This window comes from Coregonus clupeaformis, chromosome 8, assembly GCF_020615455.1.
Source record: "Coregonus clupeaformis isolate EN_2021a chromosome 8, ASM2061545v1, whole genome shotgun sequence".
Lineage (NCBI taxonomy): Eukaryota > Metazoa > Chordata > Actinopteri > Salmoniformes > Salmonidae > Coregonus > Coregonus clupeaformis.
Genome location: NC_059199.1, coordinates 1922271 through 1948358, shown reverse-complemented (window position 1 = coordinate 1948358; position 26088 = coordinate 1922271).

Here is a 26088-nt window from a genome sequence, read left to right as displayed (position 1 = left end):
ATGGGGGCGTGCTCAGTCCTCTTTTTTTTCCTGTAGTCCACAATCATCTCCTTTGTCTTGGTCACGTTGAGAGAGAGGTTGTTGTCCTGGCACCACACGGCCAGGTCTCTGACCTCCTCCCTATAGGCTGTCTCATCATTGTCGGTGATCAGGCCTACCACTGTTGTGTCGTCGGCAAACTTAATGATGGTGTTGGAGTCGTGCCTGGCCATGCAGTCATGGGTGAACAGAGAGTACAGGAGGGGACTGAGCACGCACCCCTGAGGGGCCCCCGTGTTGAGGATCAGTGTGGCAGATGTGTTGTTACCTACCCTTACCACCTGGGGGCGGCCCGTCAGGAAGTCCAGGATCCAGTTGCAGAGGGAGGTGTTTAGTCCCAGGATCCTTAGCTTAGTGATGAGCTTAGAGGGCACATTTTCTGTATGTTTCTCGTTTTTTTCTAGCCAACATTCCCATTGAAGCACCAAGTCTAATCTGTTCTACCTGTTGTATGTCTATGTGCTTGATTGTAAGGTCGTTATCTCTGCTCTGGGAGGATCTCCTGTCAGACTTTCACTCTCTCCCTTCTTATCTCTGAGATCTCTAATTTCCACCAAAAACTCATAAAACGATTAATCATCACCATACAATAAACTTCTGGTTAAATGTATATGTATTTTTTTACATTGTATTTTCATATTTGTCAGATTTGTCTGATATAGTTCAGTTTAAATAATTAGCAGGTCTGAATTGATTTGACGTAGGCTACTAGCTAGCAGCTAGGCCTATAAGTGGGTCTAGTAGGTGTATCAAATTTATTTTTTACAGGCCAGAATCATCTTATTGAAGAAGAACATTAAACGACCTAGCTGAGCCTTTTCAGGTAAGTTAAATACAGTCAGTAGTAGGCTACTATGTGTCAGTCCCACCGGTTAGGCCCAGACAGCCAACTAATACGCAAACAGACCAGTGGTGAGCGACTGATAATGAGCATTGCGAGTGACAAAAACATTAGCCTATGCTATTAACACAGCATGGCAACGTTAGCTGTCATCCAGTCAGAAATTACATTTGATCCGTTTTACATTAAAATGACAAAATCAGACTCTTAGATTGCAGCAAACCATGTTGCAAATGTTTCTCCTTGTCAGTTTCACGTTTCTCATTTTCAGGCACCACTTTCTGTCATTTGAGAAGCTAGGAAATTTGTCATGCTGGCCCACGTGGAGCTAACAAACAGCTTATGCCGATTCAAATGCACCAGTACACATGGTACGTTGCACACTATCAATACTTAAAATGTATGTTCTGTTCCAAATTTGTGAGTACTCCCACCTGTTTTCATATTTATACTGCAATTTATAAATGAGGACGTGTGCTCTTTTACTGGTTTGCGCTTAGTGGGACTATCATTTGTTTTTCAACAGGACAATGACCCAAAACACATCTCCAGGCTGTGTAAGGGCTATTTTTAACCAAGGAGAGTGATAGAGTGCTGCATCAGACGACCTGGCCTCCACAATCACCCGACCTCAACCCAATTGAGATGGTTTGGTATGAGTTGGACCGCAGAGTGAAGGAAAAGCAGCCAACAAGTTCTCAGCATATGTGGGAACTCCTTCAAGACTGTTGGAAAAGCATTCCTCGTGAAGCTGGTTGAGAGAATGCCAAGAGTGTGCAAAGCTGTCATCAAGGCAAAGGGTGGTTTCTTTGAAGAATAAAAAATAAAATATATATTTTGATTTGTTTAACACTTTTTTGGTTACTACATGATTCCATGTGTGTTATTTCATAGTTTTGATGTCTTCACTATTATTCTACAATGTAGAAAATAGTAAAAATAAAGAAAAACCCTGGAATGAGTAGGTGTGTCCAAACGTTTGACTGGTACTGTATATATATATATATATATACACTGTATATGCTGTACTTACTTGGTCAATCTGAATGATTATGTTGTGCTATTTGAGTAGAGCACCTTCACCTAGTCGTCATGACGAAGGTGCCCCCTTAAACCGTATGAATATATAACATGTAATTTCATGTAAAAGATCATTGTTTGTGATATTGTAAACATACTGTACTTTAATAATGGGCTATATCGTTGTGTTGGTGAAATGAAAAGTATTTTGTCATCTCTGCTTTGCCCCATTGAATAAAAAGTATTTATTCTAGCCCGACTATTTTCTTACTTTACAATTTAAACACATTTAGCATAGACAATGTAATTGTTGTGGTAGTCTTCATTATCACAGTGGCACCTCCAAGTGTACCTGGCATTGGACTTGGTAGTAAACTCAGCAAAAAAAGAAACGTCCTCTCACTGTCAACTGCGTTTATTTTCAGCAAACTTAACATGTGTAAATATTTATATGAACATAACAAGATTCAACAACTGAGACATGAACTGAACAAGTTCCACAGACATGTGACTAACAGAAATGGAATGGAAGGGTACCACATGAGGGAGGAGGATGTCTTCCCTGTAACGCACAGTGTTGAGATTGCCTGCAATGACAACAAGCTCAGTCCGATGATGCTGTGACACACCGCCCCAGACCATGACGGACCCCCCCCCCTCCAAATCGATCCCGCTCCAGAGTACAGGCCTCGGTGTAACCCTCATTCCTTCGACAATAAACGCGAATCCGACCATCACCCCTGGTGAGACAAAACCGCGACTCGTCAGTGAAGAGCACTTTTTGCCAGTCCTGTCTGGTCCAGCAACGGTGGGTTTGTGCCCATAGGCGACGTTGTTGCCGGTGATGTCTGGTGAGGACCTGCCTTACAACAGGCCTACAAGCCCTCAGTCCAGCCTCTCTCAGCCTATTGCGGACAGTGAGCACTGTTGGCGGGATTGTGCGTTCCTGGTGTAACTCGGGAAGTTGTTGTTGGCATCCTGTACCTGTCCCACAGGTGTGATTGTTCGGATGTACCGATCCTTTACAGGTGTTGTTACACGTGGTCTGCCACTGCGAGGACGATCAGCTGTCCGTCCTGTCTCCCTGTAGCGCTGTCTTAGGCGTCTCACAGTACGGACATTGCAATTTATTGCCCTGGCCACATCTGCAGTCCTCATGCCTCCTTGCAGCATGCCTAAGGCACGTTCACGCAGATGAGCAGGGACCCTGGGCATCTTTCTTTTGGTGTTTTTCAGAGTCAGTAGAAAGGCCTCTTTAGTGTCCTAAGTCTTCATAACTGAGACCTTAATTGCCTACCGTCTGTAAGCTGTTAGTGTTTTAACGACCGTTCCACAGGTGCATGTTCATTAATTGTTTATGGTTCATTGAACAAGCATGGGAAACAGTGTTTTAACCCTTTACAATGAAGATCTGTGAAGTTATTTGGATTTTTACGAATTATCTTTGAAAGACAGGGTCCTGAAAAAGGGACGTTTCTTTTTTTGCTGAGTTTAGTAGTTGTGTGTATGTTTTAAGCTAAGGATCCCATCTCCTGCTTCCAGACATTTCACCACCTAGATTACAAGGGTTGGATTTGCACCAAAAAATGTAATGTCAGCACAAGGCATGTACAAAATCGAGTATAATGATTCACCTCATATACATTGTCTACCGGTATCGTTTTTAAATTGAGAACATATATCTGAACAATATGTAAACAGTGTGTGAGTTAAGCTATTCTCTGCTTCAGATGCACAATGTCAAGGGGTGCATTGCAAATGCCCATAAGGCTAATACCATCATACTGTAGGCCAGTGGTTCCCAACTCCGGTCCTCGAGTTCCCCCAACAGTACAGTTTTATTGTAACCCTGGACAAACACACCTGATTCAACTTGTCAACTAATCATCAGGCCCTCAATGAGTTCAATCAGGTATGTTTGTCCAGGGCTACAACAAAAAATGTGTGCTGTTGGGGGTAATGGAGGACTGGAGTTGGGAACCACTGCTGTAGGTCTATGGCTACATTGGCGTTGCATGCTGTTATCAGCTGCAAAATGGGTCCACATGGCTGATATCCTGAAAAAATAGTGACAATCAAATAAAACTAATTGGAGAGCTGATGACTGAACAAAAAGGTAATGTTCATTTGAGAATACGACGCAGAAACACAGACAAATTATAGACAGATTCCCTCCCCCTCTTTATTGTAGGATTGTGATCTGTGATTAATTAACATCAACACTAGTTCTGTAAGGTTCTGTATTTATTTTCTTAGTCAACCTTGTGTTCTTGAACATAGCCCTGTTTCTTTGTGTTCTTGAACGTAGCCCTGTCTTTCATTTTTGTTCATTGATTTCACCTGTGTTTGTTAGTCACCTGGTCTCATTATCTCCTTATTTAGTTCAGTTCATTCTGTTTGTGCCTTGTGAGGTATTGATCGTTTTGACTCTACTAAGCCGTTTCCTAGCTCGTTTGTGAGAACCAGTTATAGCCTTCAGTCCTAGTTTTTGATTATCCTGCCTGTTTGCCTACCTGTGTATGACCATTGCCTGCCTGTGACCACGATTCCTGCCTTTTGCCAAGGCGAAATAAACACCTGCCGCGCTCTGCGCGTGAATCTACACCTTTTTCTCCCTGACTATTCATTACAAGTTCATCTTGAATAATAGTTCACAATTAAAACCAGTTTAAACACGTAACTTCAAAGAATCAACACTTTTATATAGTTTCAAAGTGTACAAGTAAGCTAACGCATATGTAAAGGTTAGACATTTTTGCAACAAGTAGGCTATTATTAATAAAAACATAATTACAGGTGAACAAACAAAAGTAAATACCAGAGGTGGCCAACCTCGCTCCACTGATCCCTGATCTACTGGGTGAGCAGACTTCTGTTGCAGCAAATAGCACACTTGATTATTGACTAATTAGGTTTGATACATTGAATCAGGTGTGTTAGTGCTGGGTTGGAACAGAAGCCTGCACACCCAGCAGGGTTGGCCTGCTCCAGTTGTAATAGGTTTATACATTGTGTGCATAAAACTTGCTAAGATAGGTACACGTTTAATCCACGGCATACAAGGATGTACACTCATTCTCTTGGGACATTCATTGGGACCACTTCATCTGCAGACAGGGTTTCTCTGTATCTGAGGACAGAAAACATCACAAAGAAACAGGCTGCATTATACTCAAGTTAGACAGCCCTGAATATTATGCTGCTATATTTCTCTGTCCTCAGTTTTTCTCGCTAGGGACTGGAACTGGAGAATAGTTTCATAATGTCCTACCACAAAGGTACCTGCCCTATCCAGAAAGGTACTATCCAGAGTAGCCTACTCTCCCTTCTCTGACAGCTGGAAGTGCTAGCTAATCCTTTCACCCTCTTCCATGGCTGTTAGCTAGCTACCTACCTAGATGTTAGCATTGTCAGAAATGCTACAAAAAGGTAGCACATCGTTGGTTGTTATTGGACAGAATGAGCTCGTGAGAGCGATAAATTATATATTTAATCAAAACTGTTGCCCTAAAGGTGGCAAGTCTAATGGTCACTTTATGGATGCTGTAGTCTCGTTCTTATCCGACGCCTAGATATTGAGTTAGGTCGGCCCACATAAAACATTTTTTCCCCTAATGCTAATGACCCTGTTAAAATCCGGTATGTGGTTCTCGGTTCTCATGACGAGAGGTGGGGAGTGTGTTGTGTACCTTCAATCAAGTTGATTTGCGAATTTTCATCGACATTGGTGTCATATTGGCTTAGATATGATGGTAGTGAGATTTGAATTTAACATTGAATTTAATGCCATACTATAGTTGCACCGACCAGTGTAATAACATGACCAAATGTGACATTATAACCTATGTGATTATAACCTCATTATAACCTCATCACACTTCCAGAGGTGCTGTCACAGTGATTAGTGTAGCTTTGTAGAATCCTCACCATGATACAAACCTGTCTGAAAACAAACGGGCAGCCCTGAATGAAGTGTTCTACTCTCCCACAGAGCCTTGCTGTATGCCTCAGACATTCTCTCCACAACAGCCACAATTGAGCAAGGCAGATTCACATCAGCAGGGCATCAGTATGACTCACTGGCTAGAATAACTCTCTAAATAAAGAATAAAAACAATCTTCTCCTTTTTCACTTATTGCACCTTTCCTTCCCTGTTGCCAGGGAGATGACCAAATGCATTCTGTATGCAAGCATGCGCTTCAGTGCCCCCAGAGCACGGAACAGAATCATGTTCCACTTTAAAAACGTTAATTTTACATTTTTAATGACGTGGCTGATGGCTTAAGTGAGTGAGTAGCACTTACAAGGGGGGTTGTAACATTCTAGCAAACCCTCTCTCCCTGCCTCCACTCCCTTCTGATGGAGTACATTATTTGGTAACACTTTATTTGGATAGTCCAAATACAGACTATCAATAACACTTCAACTAACTATTTACTAACACTAAACCTTGCTCTAACCCTAGCCCTAACCTTAATCTAACCCTTATTCTAAACCTAACCCTAACCGTAACCATAGAAAGCAGTTGCTTATCAACAGATAGTTTGTTGATAGTAATCCGGACTATCCAAATAAAGTGTGACCAATTATTTGTTTTGGTAAATAAAGGATGAAACTGTGGCTATCGGTTGAGGACAAATTCAAATGAACTCCAGTTGCAATGAATTATTTGAATAATCTATTCACACTTGCACTTCAATAACTTTTAGAATAAACATGGTCCTTTCCCAAATATAATACATGTTTTCTAGCATACAACATTTAAATGAGTGTAATTGGCAAAGGTTTGACCTTGTTTGACCTCTGTTTGCTGGATACATTATTTTCCATAGGTATTTGGTATGAGCGTGTTCTTGTTTCATAGGGTTAATACCTTAATTATGCATCACACACTGTTCTAGTATTATCTATTGTTATTTTAAGGCAGATAATACAAGATTATAACTTAATGGGATCTGTGAAATCAGATGGAAGATACTGGGTTGCTCTCAAATAAATATGTGCCCGGGATGGTAAGCCTTTGCAACGCGCAGTTCATATCTATATAGCTCAAATTAATTGGTACGAAGAGTTGGGAGCAGGCGGTTAACCACTAATGCATGTCCGAAGGGGGTATTTGACACATTAAATTGCTTCAGTAGCAACCTGTGAATGCAGTACATAGTATGCAATTGAGGGGCTCCATGTTCCCATAACTGTCCTCATGTGCTCTGTTTAGTCCTTCGAATTCCATGTCTGAAGTGTATTTTCATCAGATTAGGTTCTTTGGCCTAACATGGTGCACACATGTTATGTACTCCCGACATACCATGTTCACAATTAAAGAATGTGTAAAGCAGAACGTACCATTATATTCAATTTCCCATGAGCAGCCCTTTACGTTAGCTGTCCAGTGTTAAAACAGAAGGTTAATAGTGTCTCAGATATGAGCTAAGCGGTTTAGCACACAGACAAACTGTGCTTTTTAAAAGTAATTAGCTTCTGCTTTTGCTTTTGCTCTTGAAAAAAAAAGGACAAGAAAACAAAAGCTCAGGAATCCCCTGGGGTCAGCGCCCACCAAGGCCTGGATTACAGCACCAAAGGAACCCTGGGAAGCGTATATTGATTTGGCCTGACACTGGCTGACATATCTAGACTAGCCGCACCCTGACTCGCAAAGGCTTCAAGCAGTTATCTGCCATATCCTCTGCTATCTTTAAAGCGCATTGAGAAATTACCTCACGCCGTAGAAGATTTATCATCACATAGTTAGTTCACTGCACCTAACAGCAGATTGCATTTGACTACTAATATGAGCTTAAAGTTCATGTGCAGAGGATTACGCTTAATTAACTTGTTAGTTTGTGCACGCTACGACGAGCATTAGCTATTTTTCTTTTACCACATTTATATTACAAGTTGTCCGGGTTCAGTGCTTGTGTGTTATGTTATGCCTTCATAACAACTGCAGGGTGGCATGGGCAACAGTTAAGATGATATACTTTGACAAGTACAGCCATTACGTGTCAAAGTGATGGGCATTTGGAATGGTTTAAAAGTGCCGTCCTTAACACTAAATCAACCATGTCGACTTTTCTTTGTTTTTTAAGGAATAGGACTTAGAACTGCCTGAAATAGCTTAGTACTAATTTTTGGTCTTATCACAACTGAAAAATCATCATCAATATCGTTATCTTGTTTATATTTTGAACTTCTGAAAACAGGAAGTAAGAGTGTATCTGAAAGACACTGATGCTTACACAAATGTGCATGTTGAAGTTTATCCACGGCTTTGCAATTGGTGCATATTCAAAGTTATTGCCTCAAAATCGGCATAGGTATTTTGTCTTTAAGAACTGGTCCAGTGACTAATATTAAAGATGCACTCCAGCCATTTTGTATTATTATTCATGTTCAAAAACTATATCCAAAGTATAAATGCCGTAATATACACACACTTAAAGGGATAGTTTGGGATTTTGGCAATGAGGCCCTTTATCTACTTCCCCAGAGTCAGATGAACTTGTGGATACCATTTTTATTTCTCTTCGTGCAGTTTGAAGGAAGTTGCTAACTAGCGCTAGCGCAATTGCTAACTAGCATTAGCTGCTAGCAGATACCAGCAGACTTCCAGTCATTGAGCTAACGCTAGTTAGCGTTGGCTCGCGAAAATGGAATCCACAAGTTCATCTGTCTCTGGGGAAGTAGTTAAAGCACTTCAATGACAAAATCAGTTGACAAATCAGGGAGTTGGTCTGATTGTGCACTCTGATGTCATTGGCCTGCCCCCTTGTTTGCGGGAACAATAAAGGAGCAATTAAGGACAAAACAGGAAAGGCCCACCCTCCCACTTGTGCCACGTCAAAGGACACCTGGACCACCTATTGAGATGTGCCTTTTGTTAAGTAAATCAGGTAAGGTTGGACTTTGGGTAGAGAAAGCTGATCCACAAGCAGCACTTCCGGCCAATGGACTATTCCATGATAAACACATCCAGCCTTTCCGCTCCAATTATGGATTTACAGAACAAGTGATAAACAAAAAATGTGACCGACCGGAGTCCTATGTAGCAACATTTGAAATTGTGTTTTTTTATATTGGATAAAAGTAGAGACTCAGAGCTAGAAAATGGTATATCATACACTGCAGTTGAGGAGCAATGAGAAAGTAATTCTGATTTGAAAGTTGATAAACTTGTTACACCACTTTTGAGAAAATGGCCCTTGAATGTTTTGGTATACCTACTGGAGAGCTCTTCTTTGTCTACACCCATTCAGCATCGTTCACACCCTCTTAAGCCTTATCCACACCCATCTCTTTAAGGATTCACATGTGAGGCCATATGCTAAACAGAGTAAGGTAGTGTTGTAAACAACCAAAGATTTCAAAACTAAAAGTGGTGAAAGCAGTAGCAAAAATACACTTTATCTAGTCTTTGGCCTACACTACATGACCAAAAGTATGTGGACATCTGCTCGTCGGACAAATCATCTTTAATATGGAGTTGGTCCCCCTTTTGCTGCTATAACAGCCTCCACTCTTCTGGGAAGGCTACTAGATGTTGTAACATTGCTGCGGAGACTTGCTTCCATTCAGCCACAAGCGCAATAGTGAGGTGGGGTCACTGATGTTGGGCGATTAGGCCTGGCTCGCAGTCGGTTTCCATAATTCAACCCAAAGGTGTTCGATGGGGTTGAGCTCAGGGCTTTGTGCATGCCAGCCAAGTTCTTCCACACCGATCTCGACAAACCATTTCTGTATGGACCTCACTTTGTGCATCAAATCAAATCAAATCAAATTGTATTTGTCACATACACGTGTTTAGCAGATGTTATAGCGGGTGCAGTGAAATGCTTGTGCTTCTAGCTCCGATAGTGCAGAAATATCTAACAAGTAATATCTAACAATTTCACAACATATACCCAATACACACAAAACTAGTAAGGAATGGGAATTAAGAATATATACATATATGGACAAGCAATGACAGAGCGGCATTAACTAAGATACAGTAGAATATTATAGAATGAGGTATATACATATGAGATGAGTAGTGCAAGATATGTAAACATTATTAAAAGTGACTAGTGTTCCATTTCTTAAAGTGGCCAGTGATTTCAATAGGCAGCAGCAGCCTCTAATGTGCTAGTGTTGGCTATTTAACAGTCTTATGGCCTTGAGATAGAAGCTGTTTTTCAGTCTCTCGGTCCCAGCTTTGATGCACCTGTACTGACCTCGCCTTCTGGATGATAGCGGGGTGAACAGGCAGTGGCTCGGGCGGTTGATGTCCTTGATGATCTTTTGGCCTTCCTGTGACATCGGGTGCTGTATGTGTCTTGGAGGGCGGGTAGTTTGCCCCCGGTAATGTGTTCGGCAGACCGCACTGGAGAGCCCTGCGGTTGTGGGCGGTGCAGTTGCCGTACCAGGGTGAGGGTTTTAGGTGCTAAGCCAAATTTCTTCAGCCTCCTGAGGTTGAAGAGGCTCTGTTGCGCCTTCTTCACCACACTGTCTGCGTGTGTGGACCATTTCAGTTTGTCGGTGATGTGTACGTCAAGGAACTTGAAGCTTTCCACCTTCTTCACTGCGGTCCCGTCGATATGGATAGGGGGATGCACCCTCTGCTGTTTCCTGAAGTCCACGATCATCTCCTTTGTTTTGTTGATGTTGAGTGAGAGGTTATTTTCCTGGCACCACACTCCCAGAGCCCTCACCTCCTCCCTGTAGGCGGTCTCGTCATTGTTGGTAATCAAGCCTACTACTGTTGTGTTGTCTGAAACTTGATGATTGAGTTGGAGGAGTGCTTGGCCACGCAGTCATGGGTGAACAGGGAGTACAGGAGGGGGCTGAGCACGCACCCTTGTGGGGCCCCAGTGTTGAGGATCAGCGAAGTGGAGATGTTGTTTCCTACCTTCACCACCTGGGGGCGGCCCGTCAGGAAGTCCAGGACCCAGTTGCACAGGGCGGGGTTCAGACCCAGGGCCTCGAGCTTAATGATGAGCTTGGAGGGTACTATGGTGTTGAATGCTGAGCTATAGTCAATGAACAGCATTCTTACATTGTCATGCTGAAACAGGAAAGGGCCTTCCCCAAACTGTTGCCACAAAGTTGGAAGCACAGAATCGTCTAGAATGTCATTGTATGCTGTAGCATTAAGATTTCCCTTCACTGTAACTAAGGGGCCTAGCTCAAACTATGAAAAACAGCCCCAGACCAGTATTTCTCTTACACCAAACTTTACAGTTGGCACCATGCATTGGGGCAGGTAGCATTCTCCTGGCATCCGCCAAACCCAGATTTGTCCGTCGGACAGCCAGATGGTGAAGCGTGAATCATCACTCCAGAGAACGTGTTTCCACTGCTCCAGAGTCCAATGGCGGCGAGCTTTACACCACACCAGCCGACGCTTGGCATTGTGTATGCTGATTTTAGGCTTGTGTGCGGCTGCTCGGCCATGGAAACCCATTTCATGAAGCTCTCGACAAACAGTTATTGTGCTGACGTTGCTTCCAGAGGCAGTTTGGAACTCGGTAGTGAGTGTTGCAACCGAGGACAGACTATTATTACGCGCTACGTGCTTCAACACTCGGCGGTCCCGTTCTGTGAGCTTGTGTGGCCTACCACTTCGCGGCTGAGCCGTTGTGTCCACATACTTTTGTATATATAGTGTACAGTGCCTTCGGGAAGTTTTCAGACCCTTTGACTTTTTCCACATTTTGTTACATTACAGCCTTATTCTAAAATGGATTATATAAAACTTTTCCCTCAGCAATCTGCACACAATACCCCATAATTCTTTTTTATTTTTTAGCAAATGTATTACAATTAAAAAACGGAAAGACCTTTTTTACATAGGTATTCAGACACTTTGCTATGAGACTCGAAATTGAGCTCAGGTGCATCCTGTTTCCATTGATCATCCTTGAGATGTTTCTACATATTGATTGGAGTCCACCTGTGGTAAATTCAATTGATTGGACGTGATTTGGAAGGCACTGTATATCCTAATCTGACTTTGGTGCAGGTCATGTTCTTCACATTACCGTCTCTGGTAAACACACGCTATATCAAATACAATCCAAGTTTATTTAAGCACAGGTTACAGAAGGTGTAAATGGTACAGTGAAATGGGTACTTCCATATTTGCATAGTAGCAATATCAAAAATAGAAAGTGTCCATATACATATTTTATAAATATTTTATAATTATTAGATGATTCTTATCCACACTTTTCTAAATTGATGGGTCATCTGAAAGAAAATGCTATAACCACCCCCAGACACACCTGGCTAACTTGATTAGTCATGTCATTATCTGGCGAAGTGGAGTCTTTTGTTTTGACATGTAGCTAGCTAGTTAGATAAACAATTTTAAATTTTTAGTCATTTAGCAGGCACTCTTATCCAGAGCGACTTACAGTTAGTGAGTGCATACATTATTATAATCAAAAAACTATTTTTATACTGGCCCCCTGTGGGAATCGAACCCACAACCCTGGCGTTGCAAAGGCCATGCTCTACCAACTGAGCTACATCCCTGCCGGCCATTCCCTCCCCTACCCTGGACCAATTGTGCACTGCCCCATGGGTCTCCCGGTCACGGTCGGCTACAACAGAACCTGGATTCGAACCAGGATCTCTAGTGGCACAGCTAGCACTGCAATGCAGTGCCTTAGACCACTGCGCCACTCGGGAGGACCAATTAACCTAATGGTGCATTAAAGACAACTGGGAACTCAAATCAAGAAGTCAAATCATGACGTCGGTGTTCTTCAGGTCGGAAGGTCGGAGATTTAAAAAGAGGCCCAAGTTCCAGATTTGGAATTCCGAGTTGGATGACCGTTCAAAATATTTTTCCCAGTTGTTTTGAACTCACTGAAGTCAGAAGTTGGAGATTTCTGAGTTCCCAGTTGTTTTGAATGCAGCAATAATCCCAACCCATACTACTAACAATACAAACTGATTGTCATAGCTAGCCACCATGCATGAATCTGCAGGTAGCTAAAGCTAACCAACTAGGGTCAATGTTAGCTAGCGAGCTAACATTAGGCTATAACTAGCAATGCAAATGGCTTTCTGAGATAGGAATAATATTACTACACAGATCATACACGTAATGTTAGCTAGTGAGGCCAGCCTTCTAACGTTATCTAGCTAGCTAACAGTACGCTTTAACTTGAAATGAAAACAACTTTCTGACAAAATCAGAAACGTATAATATCTGAAAATGTAGCTAGCTAGACTCTCTTACCCATATACATGGATAAACGCTTTTCCCTCTGTCACGGATGCCATGGTTGCCCTTAGTTTGAAGATGTAAACCGGAGACAGGTGTTTTATACAACAGCCTTCTGTGTGTTATCTTTTCTACTCCCTCCGCATATTTGCAATCAAACGCCAGAATTTTCTCCATCTCCTTAGCTATCATACTCTGCTTCGACCGGGCATTCAACTGATTTCAAAACATGGTCAACTTCTTCTGTGACAATAACACTCTTGATTGCCGTTTCAGAAGACTCTTCAATGTCTGGTTCAATGAACAAGTTTTTACCTAAATCAGGGATTTCCTCATCGTCTGATTCATTTTCAGAGTCAGAGAGAGTCAACATGGCAAGATCGTCCTCCAGAAAGTGGAGAGCAGTTCAACACTTTTACAGTTCTTCATGATATCTTTCAAAAAAAGCTGCGGTAGAAAGGATTTCCTACACATATTGAGCAGCTCATGTTATAGACGGAAGCATGCTACATGGCAGACCAATCCAAACTCATCTCTCAGCATGTCCAGCCAATCCATTATCTCAGCCAATCATGGCTAGTGTCACGATCGTCTGAGGAAACGGACCAATACGCAGCGCGTGGAGTGAACATGATGACTTTATTTAAATAAAAGCAACCACGAAAACAACAAACAAATGACGAATGTGAAGTCCTACGGTACACTGACCAAAAGGAACAAAAACCCACAATACCCACGAGAAAACACACAGTATAAATATGGCTCCCAATCAGAGATAACGAGCCGACAGCTGTCACTCGTTACCTCCGATTGGGAGTCACCTGAATAATCACGAACAATCACCACACATAGAAATGAAACAACCAGAATACCCAACATAGAAATACACCCAAACAAGGAAAATGAACAACCCTGGCTCAATAATAAAGTCCATGGAGCCAGAGTGTCACAGTACCCCCCCCTAAAGGTGCGCACTCCGGGCGCACCAGCATACAGTCTAGGGGAGGGTCTGGGTGGGCGTCTGTCCATGGTGGCGGTTCTGGTCCAGGTCGTGGTCCCCACCCCACCTTAGTCACTATCCGCTTCCGTAGCCCCCTCCACATGACCACCCCCCAACTAAACCCACCTGGATTAAGGGGCGGCACCGGACTAAGGGGCAGCACCGGACTAAGGGGCAACACCGGACTAAGGGACAGCACCAGGAGAAGGGGCAGCACCAGGATAAGGGGCAGCACCAGGATAAGGGACAGCACAGGGCTAAGGGGCAGTACCGGACTAAATGGCGGATCCTGGCTGGCTGGCTCTGGCAGATCCTGGCTGGCTGGCGGATCCTGGCTGGACGGCTCTGGCGGATCCTGGCTGGACGGCTCTGGCGGATCCTGGCTGGACGGCTCTGGCGGATCCTGGCTGGACGGCTCTGGCGGATCCTGGCTGGACGGCTCTGGCGGATCCTGGCTGGACAGCTCTGGCGGATCCTGGCTGGACGGCTCATGGCTGGCTGACGGATCTGGCTGCTCATGGCTGGCTGACGGATCTGGCTGCTCATGGCTGGCTGATGGATCTGGCTGCTCATGGCTGGCGGAAGGCTCTGGCTGCTCATGGCTGGCTGACGGATCTGGCTGCTCATAGCTGGCGGAAGGCTCTGGCTGATCCTGTCTGGCGGAAGGCTCTAGCGGCTCCTGTCTGGCGGAAGGCTCTAGCGGCTCCGGTCTGGCGGACGGCTCTGAAGGCTCATGGCAGACGGGCGGCTTTGCAGGTTCAGTACAGACGGGCGGCTTTAGCGCCGTTGGGCAGACGGGCAGTTCAAGCGCCGTTGGGCAGACGGGCAGTTCAGGCGCCGTTGGGCAGACGGGCAGTCCAGGTGCCGTTGGGCAGACGGGCAGTTCAGGCGCCCGTTGGGCAGACGGGCAGTTCAGGCGCCGTTGGGCAGACGGGCAGTTCAGGCGCCCGTTGGGCAGACGGGCAGTTCAGGCGCCGTTGGGCAGACGGCAGACTCTGGCCGTCTGAGGCGCACCTTAGGCCTGGCGCGTAGTGCCGGAACTGGAGGTACCGGGCTGAGGACACGCATCTCAGGGCTAGTGCGGGGAGAAGGAACAGGCCGGACCGGGCTGGCGACGCGCACCGTAGACTTGGTGCGGGTGGCAGGAACAGGCCGGGCAGGGCTGTCGACGCACACCGTATCCTTGGTGCGTGGAGCAGGAACAGGCCGGGCAGGGCTGTCGACGCACACCGTATCCTCTGTGCGTGGAGCAGGAACAGGCCGGGCTGGGCTGGCGACGCACACCGTAGGTTCTGTGCGTGGAGCAGGAACAGGCCGGGCTGGGCTGGCGACGCACACCGTAGGTTCTGTGCGTGGAGCAGGAACAGGCCGGGCTGGGCTGGCGACGCACACCGTGGGCTTGGTGCGTGGAGCAGGAACAGGCCGGGCAGGGCTGTCGACGCACACCGTATCCTTGGTGCGTGGAGCAGGAACAGGCCGGGCAGGGCTGTCGACGCACACCGTATCCTTGGTGCGTGGAGCAGGAACAGGCCGGGCTGGGCTGGCGACGCACACCGTAGGTTCTGTGCGTGGAGCAGGAACAGGCCGGGCTGGGCTGGCGACGCACACCGTAGGTTCTGTGCGTGGAGCAGGAACAGGCCGGGCTGGGCTGGCGACGCACACCGTGGGCTTGGTGCGTGGAGCAGGAACAGGCCGGGCTGGGCTGGCGACGCACACCGTAGGTTCTGTGCGTGGAGCAGGAACAGGCCGGGCTGGGCTGGCGACGCACACCGTGGGCTTGATGCGTGGAGTAGGAACAGGCCGGTCCGTACTGGGAACACACACCACTGGCTTTAACTGGGGATCAGGAACGGGCCGGACCGGACTGGTAACACACATCAGTCTCTCACGCCGTGCCGCAACAACTTCCCTTCCTCTACTCGCCAATGGCTCCCGTAATCCGATAGCCTTCTCTCCACGTCTCCCTGTAGCAGCCTCCTCCAACCCAGCCGCCCAAGCCATGTGCCCCCCAAAAAACTTTTTTGGGGTTGCCTCTCGTCCTTCCAACGATGATGGCCCTGCTGACGCTCGTTGCTCCTCTCTCGCCAGGGCCTTGATCTTCCCCCAAGGTCCCTTGCCCCCGAGCATGTCCTCCCAGGACCACGATTTGCCCACCTGGGCCATCGCCAGCCTCTCGATCTCCTTACCAGGCGCTTCCTCCCATGTCCAGCTGTCTTGCTCCTGGACACGCTGCTTGGTCCTTCTATGGTGGGTTTTTCTGTCACGATCGTCTGAGGAAACGGACCAATACGCAGCGCGTGGAGTGAACATGATGACTTTATTTAAATAAAAGCAACCACGAAAACAACAAACAAATGACGAATGTGAAGTCCTACGGTACACTGACCAAAAGGAACAAAAACCCACAATACCCACGAGAAAACACACAGTATAAATATGGCTCCCAATCAGAGATAACGAGCCGACAGCTGTCACTCGTTACCTCCGATTGGGAGTCACCTGAATAATCACGAACAATCACCACACATAGAAATGAAACAACCAGAATACCCAACATAGAAATACACCCAAACAAGGAAAATGAACAACCCTGGCTCAATAATAAAGTCCATGGAGCCAGAGTGTCACAGCTAGCGGGAAGGTTCATGTCTTTTTTCGTGGCTAAACCAACTAGGCTCGTAATTTAACCATTATATTTGTCTATACAGATGGCATACAAGTTTTTCATTAAGGCACATGAAAGTTCACATGTTCCAGAAGGCCAGGTCGCAGTTGTAAATGAGAACTTGTTCTCAACTGGCTTACCTGGTTAAATAAAGGTGAAATAAAATAAAATAACAATTTCTGCCCAAAAACGCATTTTGATAAAAAAATACATATTTACGTTCAAATGCCTCTCCTGTGAAGTAGTGACATGCGACATACGCTTAGTTTCATGAAACAAGTCACAAATATAATAGGTCCGCACTCCGCACACAACGAGATGTAGGCAGAGCTTGCTTAATCTTTTGATTTTTTAAAATCAGTTTCACTGCACAGGGGGATTATACGCAGACGTTTCGGTTTAACAGCCTTATAATGGTGGTGACCCACATGGCTCAGTGTTGGGTCCCCTGCTGTTGTAGTTATCATCACATTTCTACCGTACTCCACTAACACTACATCATTAGTCCCATTTTCTCCCTCTTATTTAACACAATCTGGAGATTGCCAAGAAAAGTTGACAAAATGAACTCAATAGCATGTATGTTAGCACCAGAAATACTATGCTGCGCTGCACTGCACTGTAAGCCTTAGCAGCCACATTTCAAAGTAATCTATTCAAGTGGCTGGTGGTTTTACTTCATTAACTACTGTACCACTTGCTCTGTTTGTTATGTTCAGTGAAATTTAGTGCTTGATCAAATCTGACATTTCACATGCCCATTGGACCATTACACTTCCACAGTTGATTGTAAACATCACAACATCTTACGATGTACTGATCTGACTACTCTATTAAACAGACAAATCTTGGCCAATATTAGGCTGAAACTAGCCCACACTTTTACCCTATAGAGCCCCCATTGGCTCCAAATGCCCAAATGCCGTCTTATTCTATTTCTGTAATGGCACTTTCAGAGCCTTGGCTTTGCATTCTCCACAGGCCATAGTACAAGTCTCATCCCAACCCTTACAACTATGTCAGCCAGATATGATTCCTCCTTTTCTTAGAGTATTTGTCATTTACTTTCCCTCTCTGGGCAACATTGGTAACCTCATAAGGAATCGCCATCTGTATTTCTGTCAGCTACAAATGCACTTATGGGGCTATGCTGGGACGAAATGCACAAAGACAGCTTCACACTTGCCAGGGGTGTTATTCTAAGATCAGGCTAGAATCAGAAGTTTTGTCGGTTTCAGTTAACCAGGGCGCTGCTAAATGGCTTAAGCCAAGCCTCACTGCACTCGGCGAATGCCTGGAGATATAGCCGCATGACAGCTAAAGTAGCCGGGTGCATCATAGACATGTACCCAGCTTCCAGAGCCTCCGGCTTTTCTCTTCTTCCTGACTGACTTTTAAGTGTTTTATCCGTGGGACACGGAGATAATGTGCATTAAGATAAGAACACTTATTTCAATTGCGCTTTATGTTTTATTCCAGCCCCTTAATTTGGCCGTGTCTAAACTGTGCCATGCTTAAAATAGCTCACATATGCAGGAGAGACCCCCCCACTACGAGAAAGCAGTTGGCTGTATGTGCTTCAGTGTATTAGCACAGTCCCTCCCATGCGTATTTAGTTATTCACTCAGAAAACCAGAGGTCACTGAGAATTCTTCCTCCACAGATTTCAACATGTCATTATGCGAAGAGACTAAATGTACATAGGCCTATGCGCTAAGGGGCTGAGTTCAGAGGATGAAGTGCTGTACAGTACGTGATGCATTTGATGTTGGGAGGACACATATGGCAGCTCTTGCTTTAGCCCCTATGGCTTATTCAGACAGGCAAACCTCTGCACCGTCTGTTCAGTCATGACACAGTCACAGCTACGGGCTGCCTCGGGAACATTCAGGCCAATCAAACGCCTGAACACTAACGTTTGACATCAACTGTGAGTCAGTGAGTCGACCGTGTATTATTTACATTTGAGCTCTTATCCAGAGCGCCTTACAGGAGCAATTAGGGTTAGGTGCCTTGCTCAAGGGCACATCGACAGATTTGTCACCTAGTCGGCTCTATTATAGATGACATGAGACCTGTCATAATGACATGACACCTGTCATAATCCTTATTATAGCTCATGTCAGTTTATGACAATTTACTTGTTGTAATTTGTTGCAAGGCATGTTAGGAAGTATGCCAGGTGAATGGTACAGGCCTTTCTTTTCCAAAATAACAAGTATGTGTACACCACATAGCCATTCTCAATAGGTCATTCTCTGAGACACTGGATTAGATCCAAAGTAATTTCAGATACATTCCGGTCATACTATAGCAGAATGAAAAAAATAAAGCCCATTGTTGTCTGGCACTGATTTGTTTTTAAGCCAGCAAAGATAGAGACAAGACTGATGTCATCACGATCTTAAAGAGACAAGACTGATGTCATCACGATCTTAAAGAGACAAGACTGATGTCATCACGATCTTAAAGAGACAAGACTGATGTCATCACGATCTTAAAGAGACAAGACTGATGTCATCACGATCTTAAAGAGATAAGACTGATGTCATCACGATCTTAAAGAGACAAGACTGATGTCATCACGATCTTATAGAGACAAGACTGATGTCATCACGATCTTAAAGAGACAAGACTGATGTCATCACGATCTTATAGAGACAAGACTGATGTCATCACGATCTTAAAGAGACAAGACTGATGTCATCACGATCTTAAAGAGACAAGCCTGATGTCATCACGATCTTAAAGAGACAAGACTGATGTCATCACGATCTTATAGAGACAAGACTGATGTCATCACGATCTTAAAGAGACAAGACTGATGTCATCATGATCTTAAAGAGACAAGACTGATGTCATCACGATCTTAAAGAGACAAGACTGATGTCATCACGATCTTATAGAGACAAGACTGATGTCATCACGATCTTAAAGAGACAAGACTGATGTCATCACGATCCTAAAGAGACAAGACTGATGTCATCACGATCTTAAAGAGACAAGACTGATGTCATCACGATCTTAAAGAGACAAGACTGATGTCATCACGATCTTAAAGAGACAAGACTGATGTCATCACGATCTTAAAGCTTTTACACGTCAAGATATTGAGAACACTAATCCCTAAAGCAAGATACTGAACATGAATGGGGGCTGTAATAAAATACTGTTGGTGACATGCCAGAATATTCTGCTTTCTCCAACAATTGTGAATACAACCTGATGTAGAAAAGCCAAAATATTCATAAATACTGCAGGCACTGGCATTCCCCAAAAAGAGAATCCAGTTTTAGCAGACACTGTAAATCTCTGTCAGACAGACTGTTGATACATGATCTCCGATCTCAGTGCATCACAGGACTCCATCTGATGCCAAGTCCATCACAACAACATGTCACCAAAGTGGCTCTAGTGAAAAGTGACTGAATGTCTGCCTGGAGTCACTAAAACAGCTTGTAAAATGTATTACAGGTCTGACAAAAAACGTAATAATATAAGTAAGGTAAGTAATCACTTTATATTTTACACATTGACATTACCAATAAAGGCTCAACATCTACTTGTTAGGTGTTTATACCGTCAGCATTTATTCATTATTGCACTGTGGGAAAATGTCACACTCTTGAGTGTTCAGTACAATGCATAGCCTAAAGAAATACAAATGTACTGTATTCAAAAGCAAGCATAATGTTCACAAGCATGTACGTGGAAGGCTAATGTGTTATGTAAGTGCGTGAGAACTTCTGTGATCAAAAAGGGCTGGAACACCATTGGCCTCAGGGCTGGATCCAATTGAATTGAATATTTACTGCACCAAATACATTTATGCAAAGGCCAAAAGCACTCCCTATTGACCAAAAGTGTTTAATGTAAATAGGACTTCATTGCAAAACACCATAACCCACATCGTAGTGCTATTAATAAGAAATTCAGCTTATTTACCATACCAAAATGGCTGTGTATTTTTTGTTTGTTTTTTGTTTGATGTATTGTATAATCCTTTAACATGCTCATGTAATATATATATATATATACACAGCGTGCGTGCGCACACACACACATACACACACACACACACACACACACACACACACACCAAAGATAGAGCCACGGTGGACTGTGGAATTCTCCTGCTATGTTTACTTTACTAAATGTACATTTCATTTCTCTCAAGCAAATGATCCAATTATGACTTTTTACCTTTGCATATGCCTTAACTACTATCTTCCCCAGTGCCCTAATGTTCCCACAGCCTTCAGAGTCCACTTTTATTGTTTCATTTGCTTCGAGGCATGCATCTATTCAACCTTGGTGAATTGGGTTGGACTGTGGATACATGTAAATAGATTTCAAAGCGTCTGTTATTTTAAGCAATGAAATACTATACTTGCTCATTGGTATCATTCATTGCATCTTTCTAGACAAAAGGCTTAATTAATGATTGTAGAGTCCACTTATAAATGCGTTGTAAATGCTTAACATAAAGTTACTTGGAATTGTTAGGAATAGCTACAGTATACAACGTCACATGTCACATTTCCGAACCATTCATTTAGGCTTTATAAGGAATAAATACAATCTTCCAGTTAGCCTCAATAGAGCTAGCTACACAATACTCTACAACAGCGAGATATTATAGACTCAAGTCAATGTGAGGATGCTTCTCTTGCTGCAACCTGATCTGAAGTGGTCGTGCCTAAGGCTCCTCAGACCTTCTGTTGGGATAGACTGCTCCGCCTCGCTGCCGTCTGGGTTCTGTGAACTGAGTGCCCTCCCAGGTGTTTGGTCATTTTCCTCTGGGTTTTATAGTATCCGTCTCAAGGGGGATCTCACATGAGAATAATAGAATGTCTACGTTACAAAGAGGTTGTTTGATGCTGTGTGTTTGTCATCAGTCAAATACTTAACTTCTCGCAACTCCTCACACATTCCAGCAGTATTCTATTTCCTGTGAAAAACCTTTTTGAAACCAAATTCTACCGCTAAGGTTAATGTGATGTGTTCACTTCTCTCTAGTTAATGGGGCTTGGGCACACAAAATTTAAAAATAATTTCACATTCATATCAAGGTATGACATTTTAAATGTTTTATTCTGAATCTACCTAACCCATAGGTGTATAAACTGAGAGTACAATATTGGCTAAATGAATCATTCATTCAAATCTCACCTCCCCTTTCAGAGGGTTTGGGTGTGTTGCCATTTGAAATAAGTAGGTAAACCTGAATGGGGTTAACATGTCAATGTTAATGTCAATGTTAATGTTAATCTCTCACATTTTTAAGCGGCTCCTCTGCCAAGAGGATGGGCCTACTAAGGTCAGGTTTGGGCCTGGAAAAAAAACGAGGGCCCACTCGTTGGAGGGCCTCGCCTTTGTCTTCGATCAGGAACAAGGAGGAAGTAGCAGAGCGTTTCAGAGACTAATCAAAACAAACGTAATAAAGACCCATATGTCAACAAACATGGTGGCTGGATCGCAGTGATCATTCAAAAGGGGGTCGAATTAGTCTCAGGGTCATGTCTAGACAGGCCTTTCTGTACAGTGACCTCCGGCCGTCACGCTTCTGGAGGGAACACCAAATAAACCAATAGAAACCCACCCATCCCTCCATAAGCCTCCCCGGTTCATAAACCACTGGTGGTCAATCAAGCCATAAGCGCCCTCTTTAGTTTCTCAAGGAAGTGACTTTCACAAACGAGCAGCGGCATTTTATATTTTTATATTTCCATTGTGGTCAGGGATCCCAACACTATTAAAGTGGAATCACCACTTGAGGAGGTTTGGACAACGAACGATCTGCTGGTTTTTGTATGAGCTCACGCTCGACTTGCCGCATGATCCCTGCTTCACGTGTTTCGCCCAAGTTTGTTCAGGGTCTTTAACAAAGAAAGTGGCTTATTATCGCCCACTGGAGGAGTTGTCTGCACATGTACGATTCAGTAATTGCTGCCACTGAACAAGCAGACTGAATTGGACATGACACTGAGCCATTATTAAGAAATCAAATGCTGTTTTTGCAATTATGTTAGTTTGGCTGAGCACAGTGAATCGCCCTTGTGAAGCTCATAAAAAGTTAATCTAGCCACAATCGCAGGGCTTCAGCAGTACCACGTGAAGGCCAATGAGGCCGCAGTGACTCGGAGCTCCACTTTTCACCAAACCCAGACTGGTGTTGCCTCTGAATGTGAATGGGATGGGGGGGGTTGAGTGAAATGGTGGACTGGAAATTAAAGGCATGTCCCCACCACAGATTTAAAGGTCCAATGCAGCTGTTTTTATCTCAATATCGAATAATTTCTGGGTACCAATTACGTATCTTACTGTGATTGTTTTCAATTAAAATATGATCAAAAATAAACAAAAATAGCTTCTTAACAAAGAGCAATGCAAGTGCGGAGGGGAAAACTAAAATCTAGCTGTTATTGGCAGAGAGGTTTGGAACTCTCTTTGTTATTGGTCTATTAACTAATTTACCGCAGGCCAAAACTCCATCCCACCAAAACAGGCTGAAATCTGTCTTTTCAAACAGCTCTTACACTAAAAGGGCATTATAATAATTTTCACAATTTCACAGTATTATTCCAACCTCATAGTGTGAAAAAGTACACTACCAGTCAAAAGTTTGGACACACCTACTTATTCAAGGGTTTTTCTTTATTTTTACTATTTTTTACATTGTATAATAATAGTGAAAACATCAAAACTATGAAATAACACATATGGAATCATGTAGTAACCAAAAAAGTGTTAAACAAATCAAAATATATTTTATATTTGAAATTCTTCAAATAGCCACCCTTTGCCTTGATGACAGCTTTGCACACTCTTGGCATTCTCTCAACCAGCTTCATGACGTAGTCACCTGGAATGCATTTCAATTTACAGGTGCGCATTCTTAAAAGTTAATTTGTGGAATTTCTTTCCTTCTTAATGTGTTTGAGCCAATCAGTTGTGTTGTGACAAGGTAGGGGGGTATACAGAAGATAGCCCTACTTGATAAAAGACCAAGTCCATATTATGGCAAGAACAGCTCAAATAAGCAAGGAGAAACAACAGTCCATCATTACTTTAAGACATGAAGGTCAGTCAATACGGAACATTTCAAGAACTTTGAATGTTTCTTCAAGTGCAGTCGCAAAAACCATCAAGCGCTATGATGAAACTAGCTCTCATGAGGACCGCCACAGGAATGGAAGACCCAGATTTACCTCTGCTGCAGAGGATAAGTTCATTAGAGTTACCAGCCTCAGAAATTGCAGCCCAAATAAATGCTTCACAGAGTTCAAGTAACAGACACATCTCAACATCAGCGGTTCAGGGGAGACTGTGTGAATCAGGCCTTCATGGTTGAATTGCTGCAAAGAAACCACTACTAAAGGACACCAAAAACAAAATGAGACTTGCTTGGGCCAAGAAACATGAGCAATTGACGTTAGACCGGTGGAAATCTGTCCTTTGGTCTGGAGTCCAAATTGGAGATTTTTAGTTCCAACCACCGTGGCTTTGTGAGATGCGGTGTGGGTGAACGGAGAATCTCCGTATGTGTATTTCCCACTGTAAAGCATGGAGGAGGAGGTGTTATGGTGTGGGGGTGCTTTGCTGGTGACACTGTCTGATTTATCTAGAATTCAAGGCACACTTAACCAGCATGGCTACCACAGCATTCTGCAGCGATACGCCATCCCATCTGGTTTGCGCTTAGTGGGACTATCATTTGTTTTTCAACAGGACAATGACCCAACACACCTCCAGGCTGTGTAAGGGCTATTTTACCAAGAAGGAGAGTGATGGAGTGCTAAATCAGATGACCTGGCCTCCACAGTCCCCCAACCTCAACCCAATTGAGATGGTTTGGGATGAGTCGGAACAGACAGTGAAGGAAAAGCAGCCAACAAGTGCTCAGCAAATGTGGGAACTCCTTCAAGACTGTTGGAAAAGCGTTCCAGGTGAAGCTGGTTGAGAGAATGCCAAGAGTGTGCAAAGCTGTCATCAAAGCAAAGGGTGGCTACTTTGAAGAATCTAAAATCTAAAATATATTGTGATTTTTTTAACACTTTTTTGGTTACTACATGATTCCATATGTGTTATTTCATAGTTTTGATGTGTTCACTATTATTCTACAAGGTAGAAAATAGTAAAAATTAAGAAAAATTCTTGAATGAATAGATGTGTCCAAACTTTTGACTAGTACTGTATATGAAACACATTTTGACTAGTACTGTATATGAAACACGTTTTGACTAGTACTGTATATGAAACACGTTTTGACTAGTACTGTATATGAAACACATTTTGACTAGTACTGTATATGAAACTCATTTTGACTAGTACTGTATATAAAACACATTTTGACTAGTACTGTATATGAAACACATTTTGACTAGTACTGTATATGAAACACATTTTGACTAGTACTGTATATGAAACACATTTTGACTAGTACTGTATATGAAACACGTTTTGACTAGTACTGTATATGAAACACGTTTTGACTAGTACTGTATATGAAACACATTTTGACTAGTACTGTATATGAAACACATTTTGACTAGTACTGTATATGAAACACATTTTGACTAGTACTGTATATGAAACACATTTTGACTAGTACTGTATATGAAACACATTTTGACTAGTACTGTATATGAAACACATTTTGACTAGTACTGTATATGAAACACATTTTGACTAGTACTGTATATGAAACACGTTTTGACTAGTACTGTATATGAAACACATTTTGACTAGTACTGTATATGAAACACATTTTGACTAGTACTGTATATGAAACACGTTTTGACTAGTACTGTATATGAAACACATTTTGACTAGTACTGTATATGAAACACGTTTTGACTAGTACTGTATATGAAACACATTTTGACTAGTACTGTATATGAAACACATTTTGACTAGTACTGTATATGAAACACGTTTTGACTAGTACTGTATATGAAACACATTTTGACTAGTACTGTATATGAAACACATTTTGACTAGTACTGTATATGAAACACATTTTGACTAGTACTGTATATGAAACACATTTTGACTAGTACTGTATATGAAACACATTTTGACTAGTACTGTATATGAAACACGTTTTGACTAGTACTGTATATGAAACACATTTTGACTAGTACTGTATATGAAACACGTTTTGACTAGTACTGTATATGAAACACATTTTGACTAGTACTGTATATGAAACACATTTTGACTAGTACTGTATATGAAACACGTTTTGACTAGTACTGTATATGAAACACATTTTGACTAGTACTGTATATGAAACACGTTTTGACTA